General features: G+C 40.5%; 4 non-coding genes across 4 annotated transcripts; 2 read left to right on the forward strand and 2 right to left on the reverse strand.

Annotated features, from left to right (window-relative positions):
- Nucleotides 1-2,123: 2,123 nt before the first annotated feature.
- On the reverse strand, nucleotides 2,124-2,196 carry TRNAT-CGU (transfer RNA threonine (anticodon CGU)). Its single transcript has one exon. It is a non-coding gene; the product is annotated as a tRNA-Thr (tRNA).
- A 6,387-nt stretch (nucleotides 2,197-8,583) lies between these two features.
- On the forward strand, nucleotides 8,584-8,690 carry TRNAL-CAA (transfer RNA leucine (anticodon CAA)). Its single transcript has 2 exons — nucleotides 8,584-8,621; nucleotides 8,645-8,690. It is a non-coding gene; the product is annotated as a tRNA-Leu (tRNA).
- Nucleotides 8,691-11,138: 2,448 nt separating this feature from the next.
- Nucleotides 11,139-11,246, reverse strand: TRNAL-CAA (transfer RNA leucine (anticodon CAA)). Its single transcript has 2 exons — nucleotides 11,209-11,246; nucleotides 11,139-11,184 (listed from the first exon to the last, which is right to left on the reverse strand). It is a non-coding gene; the product is annotated as a tRNA-Leu (tRNA).
- Nucleotides 11,247-14,421: 3,175 nt separating this feature from the next.
- On the forward strand, nucleotides 14,422-14,493 carry TRNAM-CAU (transfer RNA methionine (anticodon CAU)). Its single transcript has one exon. It is a non-coding gene; the product is annotated as a tRNA-Met (tRNA).
- Nucleotides 14,494-16,262: the final 1,769 nt, after the last annotated feature.

The following is a 16,262-nucleotide window of genomic DNA, read 5'->3' on the forward strand; positions in this document are numbered from 1 at the left end:
TCAGAAGAGTTGACTCATTGGAAAACACTCTGATGCTGGGAGGGATTGGGGGCAAGAGGAGAAGGGAATGACAGAGGATGAGGTGGCTGGATGGCATCACTGACTCGATGGACGTGAGTCTGAGTGAACTCCGGGAGTTGGTGATGGACAGGGAGCCTGGCGTGCTGCGATTCATGGGGTCGAAAAGAGTCGGACACGACTGAGCAACTGACCTGTGATGGTAGTTCTATTTTTAATTTTTTTAGAAGCCTCCATGATGTTTTCCATAATGAGTGCATAAATTTACATTTCCACTTACAGTGCAGAAGGGTTTCCATTTCTCTGCACCTTCACCAGCACTTATTATTTCTTGTCTTCTTGATAATAACCCCCTTATATAATTGATGTACTTAGACCATTAATATTCAGAGTAATTATTGATGTGGTTGGATTAATATTTACTAAGTCATTATTGGCTTCTATTTACTATCCTTGTTCTTTCTTCCTACTTTTGTCATCTACACTTTTGAGGTTTTAATTGAGCATTTATATGATTCTATTTTCTCTCCTATCTTAGCATACAGTTACACTTCTTTTACTTTTTTCAGTAGTTTGCAATATATATTTACAACTAACCCAAGTCTACTTTCAGATAACACTAATAGCACTATATCATGTCCTGAATAGTGTGAATACCTTATAACAACAAAATAATCCCAATTCCTCTCTCCTGTACCTTGTATCATTGCTGTCATTCATGTCACATATATACAGACATACACAAGCAAATATATATAGAGAGAGGTGTGTGGTATATAAATAAGCGTGCATAATCAAATAGTTAATACTATTATTTTGAACAAACTGTTACATAGTAAATCAATTAAGAATAAGAAAAATACAAGTTTTTATTTTATCTTCACTTATTTCTTCTTCAGTGCTCTTCCTTTGTCTATATAGACCTGAGTTTCTGACCTTTTTTTTTTTTTCCATCCCTCTTAAGAAGTCCTTTTAGCATGTTTTTAGTTTGTTTGGTTGTTTTTGCAAGGCAGGTAGTCTAGCAACAAATTCCCTAAAGTGTTGTTGGTCTTAGAAAGTATTTTTCTTGCTTTCTAAGGATAATTTTGCAGGGTACAAAACCCTGGGTTGTTTTTTTTTTTTTTTTTCCCCATCAAAATTTTAAATATTTAACTTCACTGTCTTCTTGCTTGCATGGTTTCTGAGGAGCAGTCTGATATAATTCTTATCTCTGGTTCTGTATGGGTAAGATGTTTTTCCCTCTAACTTCTTTCAGGACTTTATCTTTTATTTTCTGTAGTTTAAAAATTAAGTAGCTAGTTGTAGTCTTATTATGTATTCTTGGTGTTCTCTGAGCTTCCTCAACCTGTGGTTAGGTGTCTGACATTAATTTTAGGAAAATCCCCAGTCATTATTCTCTCAAATATTTCTTCTCTTACTTTCTCTCTTCTCCTTCTCGAGTTCCCCTTACTTACATATTACATCTTTTCTAGTTGTACTGCAACCCTTGAACACTCTGTTCTTGTTTTTTTCAGTCTTTATTCTCTTTGCTTTTTCAGTTTTTGAGTTTTCTATTGTTGTATCTAGCTCTGAGATACAATATGAAGCAAGATATTACTCCTGTCTTCAAGGAAGCTTAGACTCCATTAAGTAAGTATGATAAAATCGATAATTACAGTATCTCTTTAGGCTTATAGCACCTAAGTTAGTCGGGACTCCAGGTTACGACAAATTGAATCACAGTAGAAACTGGTTTATTAAAAGGCTTGTTGTTGTTCAGTCATTAAGTCGTGTCCGACTCTTTGCGACCCCATGGACTGCAGCATGCCAGGCTTCTCTGTCCTTCACTGCCTCCCGGAGTTTGCCCAGACTCAGGTCCGTTGAGTCACTGATGCTATCTAACCATTTCATCCTCTGCCGCTCCTTTTCCTTTTGCCTTCAATCTTTCCCAGCACCAGGGTCTTTTCCAATGGGTTGGCTCTTCACATCAAAAAGCTTATATTGGTATTAATTGTATTAGTGGCATTTCAAATGAGGTTTTCCACACCTGAATTTCAGATATCAAGAATTCATGTATCACAGCAACTTCATTTGTGTCATGTGTTTTCTCTAAAAGCAACACCCCAAGGCTCCAGTGAGATTCGAACTCACGACCCCTGGTTTACGAGACCAGTGCTCTAACCCCTGAGCTACGGAGCCCCAGTAGTTCAGTTTTTAACTCCTTGTCTTAAAGCAGATTATATACTGAAATTGTTAGGGTTTCGTTGCTTTATTTTGATTCGTTTTTGGAAAATTTGACACACTACTGTCAACCCCTTTTGTATTTTCTGATCTGTGATCAAACAAATTCCCTCACTCTCTGATAGTTTTAACATCATGTTCGATTGGCTTTTGTCAAAGGAAATACAGGACCCCTAATCCACCTCTGAGAGTTTTGCCTGAAAATTCAGAGCAGTCGAGGGTCAGAGGTTGCACGTTGACGAGAGTAGGGAATGAACAGCTTGCCCATCGCTATGATGCGAGGTTTCCGGGTGAGGGCCACAGGGCCACTTTAGTTACAGTCACGCCCTCTGCTCTGCAGTATGTTCCGCACTGATTTTCCAGGCTTCATTTATTACAGCCTTGGGGTAAAGCACGCGAGATCTGTCTCAAATTCCTCGATATCAGTTTTCAGAAGGGAGACTGAGAGTTGAGGATAAGGATGAGGTGAAGAAGGACCCCCGAAGAGCGACCTCCCTGAAACTGAAGCGGAAGAGAGGCTCTGCCTGTTTGTAGCCTTGTCTTTGAGGCTGAAATACCTTTTAAAGCCTCGATCCAGGGCGTAAAGAAAGTGCTGTGTTTCTCCTTCCCCGCTGAGTATGGCTGAAATCCAAATAGTAAAACTCTGTCTAAAGGAGCTGTGGCAAAGATATCAGAAAATTTGTTAATTTCCACCCAGGTAAAGGAACTGCATGGAGAAGGAAACGGCAACCCACTCCAGTCTTCTTGCCTGGGAAATCCCATGGACAGAGGAGCCTGGCAGGCTATAGTCCACGGGGTCTCAAAGAGTCAGACAGGAGCACACTGAGCACACAAAGTCACACACATATAAATATGAGCACACTGATCACTGAGTCAGACACTGAGCACACACAGGGGCTGCGAGGGTCACACACACACACGCACACACACAAAGCCTGTTTAGGGACTCAGCTCAGACCAGTAACAACAATAATGTAAAGAGACCTGGTGAGGAAGAAAACTCAACCACAAATCCTAGGTCTCCAGTCCCAGATCAGAGACCCTGTGCTCCTGATACAAAGCAAGGATTGTTTTCCTGTCTTCTTTCAGGATTTGATAGCTGGCTCATTTAAAAAAAAAGACTCTTAATTAAAAACAAAAAGCAAAACCAAAAGCAACCCGACTGCCAGCAAATTCAAGTAATTCATTAAAAACAACTCAGCAAAATAAGATTCACTGGTGAAGTGGTAAATCCAGTTTCTATGCTTTGGTCCCAATCTGGAATACAGCTCTCCCATCATTCAGAGGAGAGGCTGCAGAATCTATGAAAAGCCAGCCAGCCTGCTCTTTTAAAGGTCTCACTGGGTAAAAAAGTAACACACTCTACCTCCCTCTCTCCAAAGTCATATATGGGCAAAATAATGTTCTTATGACCTCAGTTCAGCCACTCAGTCTTGTCCAACTCTTTGCAACCCATGGGCTGCAGCACGCCAGGCTTCCCTGTCCATCACCAGCTCCTGAAGCTTGCTCAAACTCATGTCCGTTGAGTCAGTGAGGCCATCCAACCATCTCATCCTCTGTTGTCCCCTTCTCCTCCAGCCTTCAGTCTTTCCCAGCATAAGGGTCAGTTCCAATGAGTCAGTTCTTCACATCAAGTGGCCAAAATATTGAAGCTTCAGCTTCAGCATCAGTCCTTCCAATGAATATTCAGGACTGATTTTCTTTAGGATTGACTGGTTTTAATTCCTTGCAGTCCAAGGGACTCTCAAGAGTCTTATCCAACACCACAGTTCAAAAGCATCAATTCTTTGGTGCTCAGCTTTCTTTATGGTACAACTCTCACATCAGTCACCATCTACAGTGATTTTGGAGCCCAAGAAAATAAAGTCTCTCACTGTTTCCATTGTTTTCACATCTATTTGCCATGAAATGATGGGACCAGATGCCATTATTCTAGTTTTTTGAATGTTTAGTTTTATGCCAGCTTTTTCAATCTCTTCTTTCACTTTCATCAAGGGGCTCTTTAGAGCCTCTTCGCTTTCTGCCATAAGGGTGGTATCATCTGCATATCTGAGGTTATTGATATTTCTCTTGGCAAACTTGATTACAGTTTGTGCTTCACTACACCAGCATTTCATCTGATGTATTCTGCATATAAGTTAAAAAAAGCAGGGTGAAAATATACAGCCTTGATGTGCTCCTTTCCCGATTTGGAACCAGTCTGTTGTTCCATGTCTGGTTCCAACTGTTGCTTCTTGACCTGCATACAGATTTCTCAGGAGGCAGGTAAGGTGGTCTAATATTCCCATCTCTTTAAGAATTTTCCACAGTTTGTTGTGATCCATAAAGTCAAACGGAGAAGACAATAGCACCCTACTCCAGTACTTTGCCTGGAAAATCCCATGCATGGAGGAGCCTGGTAGGCTGCAGTCCATGGGGTTGCTAGGAGTCAGACACGACTGAGTGACTTCACTTTCATTTTTCACTTTCATGCATTGGAGAAGGAAATGGCAACCCACTCCAGTGTTCTTGCCTGGAGAATCCCAGGGACAGGGGAGCCTGGTGGCTGCCATCTATGGCGTCACACAGAGTCAGACACGACTGAAGCAACTTAGCAGCAGCAGCATAGAGTCAAAGGCTTTAGTGTAGTCAATGAAGCAGAGGTAGACATTTTTCTGGAATTGTTTTGCTTTTCCTATGATCCAACAAATGTTGGCAATTTGATCTCTTATGATCTAGAGTGTCATAAACAAAAATATAGAGAAACACAACAAAACAGGAAATGGGCATATTAATGAAGTTCAGAGTGAGGGGAGTGAAAGAAATGTGAGGTCAATTTTATCACCGTTACTCATCAGTAACTTCCTAAACATCTTGGATGAAAAGTCTGCCTCCTGCCTTCTGGAGGAGCCAGTTTGTTCAGATTCTCCATAATCCTAAACTTGCCTTTCCAGGAGGGCCTCTCTGCTGAAGCTCCTCCTCATTACCTGAGTATCAGAGAAGAAAGGGATGTGGTCTCAAGAAAGATCAGAAACTCCCAGAAAGTCTGTGATTTGCAGTTTTCACAGATTTTATCCTATATTTAGGTATAGCATTCACCTCTGATTTTCTTGCACCTAAAGAAATGCATAAGCTCAGTGAAATACGGTGAGACAGGCAACAGGAAGAAACTGTCTTCAGGACTTTTCAGTAACATCTTCTCAAGGTCTTTCCAGTTTCTGCCTGCTGTCCAGCCCCAAAGTCACATGCTATAGGGTTTGTTCCCATTTTTAGGTAACAAAATTTGCATTATCCACTACTCCTCATGAATTTCCTGTCTCTCAGTCCCAAGTTCACCCTTTTTGCCTGCTTTGTGGAAATGGGTATGAATCCTTTAAATAGTTTTCTTTTAATAGGCACCAAAGCTCTGCAGTAGAGAATAGTGGAGAATCATTGCAGGAGGAAGGGGGATTTGCATCCTGGTTCCCAGGCATTACTTGGCCTGCTGCTTCCCCAGGGCCTACCTCCTACACAGTCATGGCTTTCCCCTGCTTCAGGCTCCAGCAGCCAGCAGCAGCCACTAACTTCCCCTGGTGGGCATTCCCCTTGAGTGTTTTCTAGTGGAGAGCTCTCAGTGAGAGACCTCTCCAGGAAGAGTTTTCCAAGAAACACTGAAAGAATGATCTTCAGCAAGTTCCAGAGGGCAGATTTCAAGCAAGTTCTGCTGGCACAACCCCACAGAAATTTCTCTGCTCTTCAGTGAATCATGCCCAAGCCTTCCCCATCAAGGTCTGGATCTTAGCTAGGAGTAGGGTGAAGTATAGAGGGCTCTTCCTTCTGTGCTTTATCTCAGCCATGGGTGAGCAGGCACTTCCTAAGGTGCTTTAGCAGTTCTAAGGGTAGTGATTTGCTATTCTTATATTCAATAGTATTTGCTTTACTTTTTACTTATCAGTTCCTTGTTTCTCCAACCCCTTCTTTAGTTAACAATTCCGTATATTACACTTTCCCTATTCATTATAAGCAATATACTTTATGGGGATATAATGTACAACTTGACAACTGTAGTTAACAATACTATATTGTATATTTTAAAGTTACTAAGAGAGTAGATGTTAAAAGTTCTCATCACAAAGAAAAACAATTTGTAACTTTGTGAGGTGTTACATATTAATTAAACTAATTATGGTAATCATTTTGCAATATATACATATATCAAATCATTATGTTGTATACCTTAAACTTATATATATATAGTATTATATGTCAAATATATCTCAATTAAACTGGAAAAATAAACAACTTTCCCTGTCATTATTGATTCTTCTCTCCTGATTTGACCAAGACTGATCCATACCTAACTATTGCTACATAACAAATCATATAAAACTCAATGCCCTAATTTAACACCTATCATTTATTTGGGTTCTACACATTTGTTGGTTCTCACAGAGTTTGGACAGAGCACAGTGGGGACAGCTTGTCTCTGCTCTGTGATTTCTGGAAACTCAAGTGGAAGACTATAAGACCAGTGGCAGGAAATCATCTGAAGAATGGGTTACTCAAACATATGGCAGTTGTTGCTGGCTGTGGACTGGAGTCCTCAGGTATTTTCCATGTGATTTCTCCCTGTAGCTTAGTTTGGGCTTCCTCACAGTATGGTGGTTGGGTTCTGGGGACAAATGTCTTGAGAGAAAAGTATTGAAAGTTTCTATCACCTTTTACAACCTAGCTTTAGAAAGTCATATAGCATCCCTTCCATAGCAGGCACAGGCCTAGCCAGATTCAAGGGGATGGAACATAGACCCCCACCTCCAGAAGGAATGTCTCAAAATTGCATTAAAAGAAAAATACATGACATGAGATATATTGATATGGCTGTTTTTAGAAAATACAATCTACAACAGGTTTTTTTCTTAATGACTTAATTCTAATCACTTAGAAGCCTCTATCTCCTTAGATTTCATTTATCCAATGTTCCCCGGACTTAGAAAGAAAATTTTGAGACATTAAAATAAGTTTGCATTAATATTAAACAGGTGTCTAGGGAACATATTACCCAGAGGTTCATGAAATATTGACGGTGCTGGGCCCTGCAAGAATGGGTGTATTAAAGAAAATTGAATTATGGCATATTTCAGTTGTGATTTCTTGCTTACATTACATTTTCATAATATCCATTTTCAAGTACCCCAAATATTTTAAACCTATTTTCAGAGGTTTTCATTTCTACAAAAAGTACATAAATAGACTTCAAAGGTGTATAGAAATATACCTATGCCTCAAGCTATAGAAAACATTAATGCAAAAATTCAACATATGTATATATTAAAATACACACTCCATATTGCATACTTTGTAAACATACTATTAGTATAGAGAAAAATGATCACAATAAAAAGAGTAAAATCTACAAACAATAACATTATATTTAAAAGCTGCTTTCCATTTGCATTAGGGTAATAGATGAGAAAATTACAAATTTAAAAGTGATAGTTCTCTAAGTTAAGTGTCTTATAGATTTGGATCTTCACAGCCTAATTATAGAAACTTGGTGATACTCCAAGTTATTGGAGGTTTTAATTTATCCTATCCTTTAATCCCGTAATAATCATTGCAACAAAAGCATTTCTTTATTTTTTCCCCTTTGTGTATTTCATTTTCCATCACTTAAACATATTTTTCAGTCATATAAATGTAAACATTATGTTTCAGAATTGCTGCGGTCACCCCAGAGGGGTAATATTTCCTGGGAAGCGTCTGAAAGCTCTAGAGAGAAGAAAGGCAAGATTATTACTGAAGAGCACAGGCGACCCTGCAGGGCAGAAAACAGTGACGGGTGGAATGAATGATTTAAGTACGGCTTCAGGCGAAGAAATCGGAGTCTGGACGGGTTGAGAACAAGGGGAATGACCCTCTCTCTTCCAGAGTAGTGGGGTTGACTATTTATTCACTTAAAGTTTCCACCGATCCTGAGGCAGCATCGAACTGGACCTGCTTAATGAAGGTTTGAATCACAAAGAAAACAATGACCCTGGGGTCCAGGTCACAGGTGGGGTTCAAGGCCATAGGAAGAAATCTGTGTGAGTCCGGGTCCCTGTTCTGGCGGGCGGGGGGCGGAAGGCAGGGGACTGGACCGGGAGCTCTGGTTGGTGGGGGTGGGGCGGAACAGTGTTTCTCAATACCCTACCACCCTGTCTCCAGGGCAAAAAGAATTACTCAGGTCTGCATTAACGCTCATGTTCTGCTACCTTTCTGTTTGTCAGTCTCTGAACTCACAACTCCCACCCAGTCCGACAAATTTCAGAAACTTTTCTTCTGGGACGGAGCTCTACGCCAACCCCTTAGAGTCTACAGTACAACGCTGTCAAGCAGTACGGTCAACGTGTCAGGATGGCCGAGTGGTCTAAGGCGCCAGACTCAAGCTTCTGCTTCCCACCTTTGGGGCTTCTGGTCTCCGAATGGAGGCGTGGGTTCGAATCCCACTTCTGACACATTCTCATTTTGTTCTTACGACTTTCAGAATAAAAGTACTGGACAGTTCCTGATACTCAGCTCTAGACACTCAAATATTTCCGGGCCCTGACCGATATTCGACAGTGAGAATTCCCCGGTCAAAGAATCCTGGAGTACTTTCAGAATCACGTGGAGGCAACCTCCAGCACTGCCTTCTGAGATCCCCTCCTCCTAGAAAAAAAGTACCGTAACAACCTGTGGTCTTTTCCTTAGTGGGTCAACTGATGAGTCATCCACAGTTGGATGTTGGGTTTTTACTGTGGAGAAAATGAATGAAATCCTCACCGCTTTTCTGTACACGGAAAAGAATCTGTTATAAAGCTCTCACAAAGTATTTCGTTGTCACCTTCTTATGTCATCTCTAAAATCTAAGAGGGAGAGTCCTTCAAGACTATGACACTGATGAAAATATTTTTAGGTTATCAAAAGGAAATGCTCATACTGTTAAAACTGAGTAAAACTGAGCTCGCTCTGAGATTTCTTTTCAAAATGATTTGATTTAGATATCTTTATTTTTATTAAGGTAAAAAAGAATGCCTTCTGTGAAGAGCCACATAAGCTTGGTAAGATATTGGTCTTAAAATTAAGACTTTTAACTTTTGCAGCTTTGACATTAAATGAGTTTTTCTTCCTGTATAGCTTTTAAATCATTTCACAGCAATCTTCCTCCTAGGAATGTACCTCAGTGAAATTCCAGCTCAACTCCATGGTTGGCCTTGTTTAAGTGCAGGATTTTGCAGTACCAGATTATTACAGGCAAGCTAGATATCCACCAGGTATACGTCAGTGGCCACCCATGAATTTCATACTATGTAGCAGCTGCACATAGGAGCAGATGTGACTGTAGCAAGACAATAGATTTTTCAAACTGTGTTGAGTAAAATAAAAACATAAGGATTAACAGTGCCAATGAAAATCACACAAATCAACAGCAGTTTTTTTGAGGGTAATTTCTCTCCTAAAGAATATTAAATACTTCAGAGAGGATCTATATGTTTTGGGGAGAAGAAAGAGATGGATACAGGTTGTGACCAAAAAAAAAAAAGGTGTTTCTGAAACAAAGTATGCATGGACCAATAACCAAAATGAGCCCTAAACTACCAAGGGTGATTAATTATCCTTTTGAATCCAAAGTCACTTTTCCTTCCATCATTAAATTCCACTTTTTTCACTCTCACTTCTGCAGATTCCTAAACATCCACCACTCTTTCCTGTCCTGCATTTCCCCTGAAATCATGAAATTCCAAATTATTTTTCTCCGTTCTCCATTTTCATCTTCTTCCAACCATTGTTTCAGATTGAGACTGTTTATTTTCCTGTAACTGGTTTTATTTTCTGTTCCAAAGCATTCCTAGTATATTTTGAGATAAATGGGGAAATCTAAAAAGTAAAATAAAATAGAAATCACTTTAAAATGTTTTCTTCCCTTTATAAAGTACCCAACACCTGGGCTGGATGCTGAATACTAAGCTCTGAGGATCCTTCTTCTAGCCAGGAAACTGTTACAGAGCTTGATTTTAAAAAACTTAGGAAATGATGGTCTGAGTGCTTGCCACATCCCCCAATTTGTCATTTCTTACTTAACCTGGGAGATAGTACCATAGGTACTGTGATGCTATCTTTAAATCAAAAGGGAAAACCAGAAACTGTGTACTTACTCTTTTGGATATCTTTCTCATTAATACGAAAATACAAACGCTACAAACTGATTCCAGTGGGTTTATTAGTATTATTATTATTGCTTCTATTTTGTTTCTTTCAGTTCCTCCATGTGGGGAAATCAGTGAATTTTCCAGTAACTTTCCCACTGGAAAAAAATAGGACTATGTGGGAGCTTCTTAAGCTGAGCTACCACTGAGAAAGTCTGGGTCCTTTTCATTGGTGTGGTCATGCAGGAGAACATTGTTTGATTTGCCAATGGTGAGGCCATGTTCCCCCAGCGCATAGCAGTCTGGGTTGAGGTCTCTATAGGAAAGAGAGAGCTTTCTGGTTACATTGTACTTTTGTTATTAAGTCAAGTTCCTGGGCTTCATGAAGATAAACAGGCTGACAGAGTAAGGGACAACCTTGGAATAGAAATCCACTGCCTCTTTCTCTCTGGGAAGTGGGAGTCATCGGTGGCAAAGAGATTTTTTTTTTTAATGTGCCCAGTTGTATGTGGGAATACTCCAGGTTCTCTGATTGGGAATTTCCATTTGTCAAATGCTTGGCTGGTGGTTGTAGAGATGACTTGTTAGTGACTCTTCCAGGGATACCAGGACCTTCCTAAGTATAGGCCTGGGTGGAACTGCTAGTGGGGACTGTCTTTAAAGGTAGAAAGAACCCAACTACAGAATAAGGGAGGATACTCAAGTCTCGGGAGAATGAAGCTGGAAAGGCAAGAGTGAGATGAAAGACACATATGTGCCAAGAACAAAACTGAGTCTTGTCAGAAGTGGGATTCGAACCCACGCCTCCATTCGGAGACCAGAAGCCCCAAGAGAGGGAAGATAGAATCTTGAGTCTGGCGCCTTAGACCACTCGGCCATCCTGACATGACACTGACAAGATCTCAGCAGTAACGACTCTGTCAATGACTGAAGCCTGTTCTATCTGAGAGGAAGAGGAACAGTTATTTCTAGAAATTACAGGGGTAAACCAAGAATTATCTGCAAAGCCAAAAGACAAGAAAGGAGTAATTTTATGGTGAGGAGGTGCACTGGGAGACAGAGTTGATGCTGCTTTGAAGATTGGGAGCCCACCTCACGTACCTTGAGTCTTTTTCTCCCATTCCATCCCTCATGACCATGAGTTACACGTTACACGATCAACTTTAAGAAACAGAGGATTTAGGATACAGATTTTATCAGCACGTCTTTCAGGAGCTTTTCCCAGTGCTCACAGTATCTCACAGTATTTTATCTTAGCACAGTATTTTATTAATGGGGACTGAGCCTGTGTGTGGGACTTCAAGTCCCTATACAATAATATTTTCAGCATCTTCACAGTTCCTGCAAGATCCACTGCTTTCTCCCCTCTCCTCTCTTCCCTTTCCTTCCATTGCCACTGTTCTCTCGCTCTAACTTATCTTCCCCTTTACATTCTTTCAGTGTGTGCTTAAAGAAGGGACGTGAAGTGAAGAGGCAGGATGTGGTTTATTATAAGACACATAAAAAGAGAAACATAGAGCATGGAGAACTAGAATAAGGTCTTGGTTTAAAATCTTTACTGAGTTTTTAAAAATGTTTTTGCTGTTATGATTAAATATCCCTCCTGCTTTGGTTAAGGTGAGAGGTATTCATCCAGTGTTTTCTTTCTATTCTGTCTGATAATAGTTTTTAGTTAGTCTTCCAAATGAACAACCTTCAGAAATTTTTCATTGCCTGCAGAAGACAACTCAAACACATATGCATGAACTGGCAAACAGCTATTTAAAGATCCATTTTGGGTGCACATCGATCAGAAGTGAGTTGTTTCTTTTGCTGTTTTTGGTCTTCATGTAGAGAATCTGAAATACTTTTCTAAAGGCAATGCAGATTAGGAGAAAACATGAGGATCTTGAATCAGGTGCTTATGTTTGAATTCAAGCTTCATCATTTACAAAAGTGTGATGTGTTGATATTTTACATTATTTTGACCATCTGTGAACATATTTTTAATCTGTAAATTTAGAGGGCAATTCCCTACCTCAAGATTGTTGAGGGTTTAAAAAAATTTATGTAGGTGCTTTCCCTAGCAAACCATGTGACAAGTAGCAGTCACTCAAAAGACCTTCATGTTTCATTCACCTGCATGTTTCTATTTGTAACCTCTGGCATTTAGACGGTTTTGCAACAAACCAAATTCCCAACAAACCAAATTTGCCTTTTCTGAACTATGGTGTCCCAATTTCCAAACACTTAGAAAATATGCTGAGTCCTCCTTTTCTGCCAGTTAACGATCTTTCAAACTTAACAGCTTCCCCTTCCTCTTAGTCAAATACTCTCATTTAGCTCTTGACATCCTAGTCATGACTTCTTTCTCCCTCTTTTAAACTCTCCAAACACATTGCTGTTAGTAATCAGATGAAAAGTTGAAAACTCAACTTCCAAACAAATATAAGATGAACATAGTCCCATTCCTTGAGTGTGGAATTATGTGTGATATTTTTAATGAAAAGATCTTGATTTTAATATAGTCATGGTTGTCAATCTTTGTCTTTATAGTTGGATTTTTATGTTTTATTTCAAAGTTCTTTTCTACCTTTGGTTCCTAAATATATTCTTTACTGGTATCCTTTAAAAGTTTATATTTTGTCTCCTCTCTGGAATAAAATTCACTTCAAGGTCAATTCAGTACAATTCCGTTCAGATGACTAAAAAAATAAAGTCTGCATTGAGCTTCTGAAGACTTTTATAGAAGGCCACTAACACCACCAAGGCCTGGACCCCAGCAGTACCTCACTGAATTTACAAACCTTCCTTCTAAGGTCTTCCTGGGAGAACACTCAGGACTAAAAGTTTTTGGCTTACAAGACCTTGGGCCAATGATTCTCTTTTTGAAGGTGGTAGTTTTATTCTGTTAATGTAGTTGGGGAGGTTACTGGGAATGAAAATATCGGAGGAAGTGATGATTCCATGGTTTCTGTCTTTAAAAAGAGGTTAAGACAAAGTTTGTGGCTTCTGTAGCAGAGGAAGGAAAAAAAAAAAAAGGTAAGATCAGAGCCCTGCAGAATTCAGAGGGGATATGAAAGGGAAAGAACAGCTCAGAATAGGATTGATCAACCATCTTCTGAGGTAGATTTATGAAGCAAAAATCACACTTCCTCATTTTGAATGTTGGTGGCTAGCTTCATCTCAAGAAACTCGAGTTCTCTCTGCTTGAATTCAAACATAAGCACCTGATTCAAGATCCTCATGTTTTCTCCTAATCTGCATTGCCTTTAAGTCTCTGCCCTTGGAAAATGATGATTTCTGGTTCCTAAGGTGTTTGGAGCATTGATAATCTAATTTCATAAAAATCCACTTAAATGTTTCATCTCTCCAGTAAACAACACTTTCGATGTCCAAGACTTTTAAAAAAAAAGAGAGGGAGAGCAATACAAATCATACAAAAGAATGTGGCATATAACCATGAAAATGAAAGGAGAGAAATCTGGTTTTGAATAAACAGGTAACAGGTGTTGTCCGCTGAAGTGTGAACAAAGAATCCAGCTATGGTAGATCACCTTGGGCTTCATATCTCCCTTAACTCTTCAAGTTGCAATTCTCAAAAGTATTTGCTTTTCCTTCTCTTCCCCCAAGTCTTCAGTTTTTCTAGGCGGCGCGACCATGCGGTGCCCCTGCCCTGTCCCTGGCCTTGCCATTGACGTGGAGGAGCCAAGGAGTTCGAACTTCAGAGTCCGAATGAGCTGTGGGAGGCTCGGGAAGGCGGGTGCGGGAGAGGAGAAGAAGTCTGAGTTCTAAATTCATCCCTAGAAATCGGTGTAGGAGAAGCTAAGGGTTGGAATACCAAGTTCCTGAGAAAGGATTTCAGAGCTTCGGTTTCCTTAAGGAAATTGCAAAAGCGCAGACGCCTTAGATTTGCGTGCAGGCGGCAATTTTGAGAAGGAGATGAGGGGCCGACTCAGAATGAAAGACGTAAGTTAGAGGAAGTGAGTGGGAAAAGGGAAGCAAGAGGAATTGATAGACTCGGGTGTCTACCAATCTTTATACAAATTAATGAGATGCAAGAAAACACTACAGTGTGAAAAGCAGAGTGGCGCAGCGGGAGCGTGCTGGGCCCATAACCCAGAGGTCGATGGATCGAAACCATCCTCTGCTAATGTCGTTTCCTTCCACAAGCTCTAGACCAACACTTGTTATTTTCTTCCTCAAATTCCAAGATTTCCACAAGAACACTATGCAGAGGCAACTAAATTAAAACACTCATGACGGTGACACAATTGATTTGCCTTTCTTCTTTTCTTTGATCTTGATGAAAATTAGCCTCAATCAAATATGTCATTTTAAAGCTCACAATATATTGGGAAACCGTGCAACATCTTAATTATCGCCTATATGCAGTGACTCTACCACTACTTTTTTGCTTACACAGACATGCTTACCAGTCTTGAAACAGAGCAGGACACTATGGTCCTTCCCCATCTTCCCCGTTTGCCTTTTGTCTGTAGAGGAACTTTAGCCAAACAATAAATTTAATCGAGAGAAGTGAGAAAATGCAGAAGCAAAGGAAAGCAGTCAAACAGGACAAAATAATAATAATTTAGCTATTAAGCAAAGTGAAGAACCTGAGTCATATCCTTTGAGCTGTCTTGTAGGTACTGAAACCCCTACCAGTAGAAGAAGTTAACAGCATGTTGACCAGACTGTAGAGATGACAGAAGCTGCCACAATTCTGAGAACTGGCCTCAAAGAAATGGGAACAAATTGACCTTGGCACTAAAGATTGGCTGTACTCAAAACAATCAAGATGATGCTGATCAGATCACTGAATCACCGAGTTCAAGATGACTGTCAGAGCTGACAGTGCTGTTTCTGCATATAGCCCCCTCCGGCCACCTATCCATCCTTGAGATGCCCCTTTAAAAGCTCTTGCCCACTGATTGTCAGTGGGGGAAGTTGGCCTTTGGACACAAGTCCGCCCTGGGTTGTCGGCCTGCAGAATAAAGCAAGCTTTCCTTTCCACCAACTTTACCTATAGAGTATTGGTTTTAGAGCTGCGGGCAGCTGAATCCCACTTTCCTAATAGTCTCATGAACAAATGAAGACCTGCTCTTACAGAGGCAGGGGATACAGTTTCAACTGCCTGATTCTTCTTGTCTTTATAAGTAGAATGGAGCTCAAGATAAAACGTGGAGTTGAAAAGTAGAATAGGAGGGGACAAATGTGGACTTTCCAAATTGGCAAATGGGAGGTTGGAAAGATGTAGGGAAGAGTAGAGGGGAAAGGAGACTGGGGAGAGTGAAGAAAAAACATGTAAAGGAAAGATGAGGAAAGGTGCACGTGCTGAAAGTGAGATGTATGAATATTTTGAATAAGTGAGTTTTCTGGGAGTTCCTTTCCTGGACGGAACCACCACTTCAATGTGGGCGTCAAGTTTGTTTCTTGCTCTGGCATGAAAATTCCAGGAAATCCCAACTTTGAAAGAAAACACTGGAGGAAACAATGGGGAATGATCCTCCTCCTTGTATCACAATCTTCATTCCTTACCCAATCTTTGATTTTCCTGAAATTCTTCCCACTTACTGATGTCACTGGTGAAACAGAATCAAAGCCCCCTGGAAGACCCAAGTAATTTCAAAAACTATGACTAGAAGGCAATGGCACCCCACTCCAGTTCTCTTGCCTGGAAAATCCCATGGATGGAGGAGCCTGGTAGGCTGCAGTCCATGGGATCGCGACTGAGCAACTTCACTTTCACTTTTTACTTTCCTGAATTGGAGAAGGAAATGGCAATCCACTCCAGTGATCTTGCCTGGAGAATCCCAGGGACGGGGGAGCCTGGTGGGCTACCGTCTATGGGGTCGCACAGAGTCGGACACGACTGAAGCGACTTAGCAGTAGTAGCATGACTATTACTAGAATCCCTCT

This window comes from Bos taurus, chromosome 23, assembly GCF_002263795.3.
Source record: "Bos taurus isolate L1 Dominette 01449 registration number 42190680 breed Hereford chromosome 23, ARS-UCD2.0, whole genome shotgun sequence".
NCBI classification, from domain to species: domain Eukaryota; kingdom Metazoa; phylum Chordata; class Mammalia; order Artiodactyla; family Bovidae; genus Bos; species Bos taurus.